The sequence below is a fragment of the Tachypleus tridentatus genome, unplaced genomic scaffold, assembly GCF_004210375.1.
Source record: "Tachypleus tridentatus isolate NWPU-2018 unplaced genomic scaffold, ASM421037v1 Hic_cluster_1, whole genome shotgun sequence".
Classification (NCBI taxonomy): domain Eukaryota; kingdom Metazoa; phylum Arthropoda; class Merostomata; order Xiphosura; family Limulidae; genus Tachypleus; species Tachypleus tridentatus.
In genome coordinates this window covers 33,560,767-33,564,821 of record NW_027467777.1, presented here as the reverse complement: position 1 = coordinate 33,564,821, position 4,055 = coordinate 33,560,767, and positions in this window count along the sequence as shown.

The window sequence follows — 4,055 nt, the reverse complement described above, 5'->3', positions numbered from 1 at the left end:
TTAGGTTATAAAGAGTTATTATTGTTAGTTTAGGTTATAAAGAGTTATTACTGTTAGTTTAGGTTATAAAGAGTTATTACTGTTAGTTTAGGTTATAAAGAGTTATTACTGTTAGTTAGGTTTAATAAAGTTTAGGTTATTATTGTTAGTTTAGGTTATAAAGAGTTATTATTGTTAGTTTAGGTTATAAAGAGTTATTACTGTTAGTTTAGGTTATAAAGAGTTATTATTGTTAGTTTAGGTTATAAAGAGTTATTATTGTTAGTTTAGGTTATAAAGAGTTATTATTGTTAGTTTAGGTTATAAATAGTTATTTATAAAGAGTTATTACTGTTAGTTTAGGTTATAAAGAGTTATTATTGTTAGTTTAGGTTATAAAGAGTTATTATAGGTTATAAAGAGTTATTACTGTTAGTTTAGGTTATAAAGAGTTATTATTGTTAGTTTAGGTTATAAAGAGTTATTATGTTAGTTTAGGTTATAAAGTTAGTTTTAGGTTATAAAGAGTTATTACTGTTAGTTTAGGTTATAAAGAGTTATTAGTTGTTAGTTTAGGTTATAAAGAGTTATTATTGTTAGTTTAGGTTATAAGTTTAGAGTTATTATTGTTAGTTTAGGTTATAAAGAGTTATTAGGTTATAAAGTTAGTTTAGGTTATAAAGAGTTATTATTCTTAGTTTAGGTTATAAAGAGTTATTATTGTTAGTTTAGGTTATAAAGAGTTATTATTGTTAGTTTAGGTTATAAAGAGTTATTATTGTTAGTTTAGGTTATAAAGAGTTATTATTGTTAGTTTAGGTTATAAAGAGTTATTATTGTTAGTTTAGGTTATAAAGAGTTATTAAGTTAGTTTAGGTTATAAAGAGTTATTATTGTTAGTTTAGGTTATAAAGAGTTATTATTGTTAGTTTAGGTTATAAAGAGTTATTATTGTTAGTTTAGGTTATAAAGAGTTATTACTGTTAGTTATAAGTTATTATTGGTTAGGTTATAAAGAGTTATTATTGTTAGTTTAGGTTATAAAGAGTTATTGTTAGTTGGTTAGTTTTAGGTTATAAAGAGTTATTATTGTTAGTTTAGGTTATAAAGAGTTATTATTGTTAGTTTAGGTTATAAAGAGTTATTATTGTTAGTTTAGGTTATAAAGAGTTATTATTGTTAGTTTAGGTTATAAAGAGTTATTATTGTTAGTTTAGGTTATAAAGAGTTATTACTGTTAGTTTAGGTTATAAAGAGTTATTACTGTTAGTTTAGGTTATAAAGAGTTATTATTGTTAGTTTAGGTTATAAAGAGTTATTACTGTTAGTTTAGGTTATAAAGAGTTATTAATGTTAGTTTAGGTTATAAAGAGTTATTACTGTTAGTTTAGGTTATAAAGAGTTATTATTGTTAGTTTAGGTTATAAAGAGTTATTACTGTTAGTTTAGGTTATAAAGAGTTATTATTGTTAGTTTAGGTTATAAAGAGTTATTACTGTTAGTTTAGGTTATAAAGAGTTATTATTGTTAGTTTAGGTTATAAAGAGTTATTATTGTTAGTTTAGGTTATAAAGAGTTATTGTTAGTTTAGGTTATAAAGAGTTATTACTGTTAGTTTAGGTTATAAAGAGTTATTATTGTTAGTTTAGGTTATAAAGAGTTATTACTGTTAGTTTAGGTTATAAAGAGTTATTATTGTTAGTTTAGGTTATAAAGAGTTATTATTGTTAGTTTAGGTTATAAAGAGTTATTATTGTTAGTTTAGGTTATAAAGAGTTATTACTGTTAGTTTAGGTTATAAAGAGTTATTACTGTTAGTTTAGGTTATAAAGAGTTATTACTGTTAGTTTAGGTTATAAAGAGTTATTACTGTTAGTTTAGGTTATAAAGAGTTATTATTGTTAGTTAGTTTAGGTTATAAAGAGTTATTATTGTTAGTTTAGGTTATAAAGAGTTATTACTGTTAGTTTAGGTTATAAAGAGTTATTATTGTTAGTTTAGGTTATAAAGAGTTATTATTGTTAGTTTAGGTTATAAAGAGTTATTATTGTTAGTTTAGGTTATAAAGAGTTATTATTGTTAGTTTAGGTTATAAAGAGTTATTATTGTTAGTTTAGGTTATAAAGAGTTATTATTGTTAGTTTAGGTTATAAAGAGTTATTATTGTTAGTTTAGGTTATAAAGAGTTATTATTGTTAGTTTAGGTTATAAAGAGTTATTACTGTTAGTTTAGGTTATAAAGAGTTATTACTGTTAGTTTAGGTTATAAAGAGTTATTATTGTTAGTTTAGGTTATAAAGAGTTATTATTGTTAGTTTAGGTTATAAAGAGTTATTACTGTTAGTTTAGGTTATAAAGAGTTATTACTGTTAGTTTAGGTTATAAAGAGTTATTACTGTTAGTTTAGGTTATAAAGGTTATAAAGAGTTATTATTGTTAGTTTAGGTTATAAAGAGTTATTACTGTTAGTTTAGGTTATAAAGAGTTATTACTGTTAGTTTAGGTTATAAAGAGTTATTATTGTTAGTTTAGGTTATAAAGAGTTATTATTGTTAGTTTAGGTTATAAAGAGTTATAGTTTAGGTTATAAAGAGTTATTATTGTTAGTTTAGGTTATAAAGAGTTATTAGTTGTTAGTTTAGGTTATAAAGAGTTATTACTGTTAGTTCAAATTATAAAGAGTTATTATTGTTAGTTTAGGTTATAAAGAGTTATTACTGTTAGTTTAGGTTATAAAGAGTTATTATTGTTAGTTTAGGTTATAAAGAGTTATTACTGTTAGTTTAGGTTATAAAGAGTTATTATTGTTAGTTTAGGTTATAAGAGTTATGTTAGTTGGTTAGTTTAGTTAGTTATAAAGAGTTATTATTGTTAGTTTAGGTTATAAAGAGTTATTATTGTTAGTTTAGGTTATAAAGAGTTATTATTGTTAGTTTAGGTTATAAAGAGTTATTAAGAGGTTATAAAGTTAGTTATTTACTGTTAGTTTAGGTTATAAAGAGTTATATTTAGTTTAGTTAAAGTTTTAGTTAGTTAGGTTAAAGAGTTATTATTGTTAGTTTAGGTTATAAAGAGTTATTATTGTTAGTTTAGGTTATAAAGAGTTATTATTGTTAGTTTAGGTTATAAGAGTTATTATTGTTAGTTTAGGTTATTAAAGAGTTATTATTGTTAGTTTAGGTTATAAAGAGTTATTATTGTTAATTTAGATTATAAAGAGTTATTACTGTTAGTTTAGGTTATAAAGAGTTATTAGGTTATAAAGAGTTATTATTGTTAGTTTAGGTTATAAAGAGTTATTATTGTTAGTTTAGGTTATAAAGAGTTATTACTGTTAGTTTAGGTTATAAAGAGTTATTATAAAGAGTGTTAGTTTAGGTTATAAAGAGTTATTACTGTTAGTTTAGGTTATAAAGAGTTATTACTGTTAGTTTAGGTTATAAAGAGTTATTACTGTTAGTTTAGGTTATAAAGAGTTATTATTGTTAGTTTAGGTTATAAAGAGTTATTACTGTTAGTTTAGGTTATAAAGAGTTATTACTGTTAGTTTAGGTTATAAAGAGTTTACTGTTAGTTGTTAGTTTAGGTTATAAAGAGTTATTACTGTTAGTTTAGGTTATAAAGAGTTATTACTGTTAGTTTAGGTTATAAAGAGTTATTATTGTTAGTTTAGGTTATAAAGAGTTATTATTGTTAGTTTAGGTTATAAAGAGTTATTACTGTTAGTTTAGGTTATAAAGAGTTATTATTGTTAGTTTAGGTTATAAAGAGTTATTACTGTTAGTTTAGGTTATAAAGAGTTATTATTGTTAGTTTAGGTTATAAAGAGTTATTATTGTTAGTTTAGGTTATAAAGAGTTATTATTGTTAGTTTAGGTTATAAAGAGTTATTGGTGTTAGTTTAGGTTATAAAGAGTTATTACTGTTAGTTTAGGTTATAAAGAGTTATTATTGTTAGTTTAGGTTATAAAGAGTTATTATTGTTAGTTTAGGTTATAAAGAGTTATTACTGTTAGTTTAGGTTATAAAGAGTTATTATTGTTAGTTTAGGTTATAAAGAGTTATTATAAAGAGTT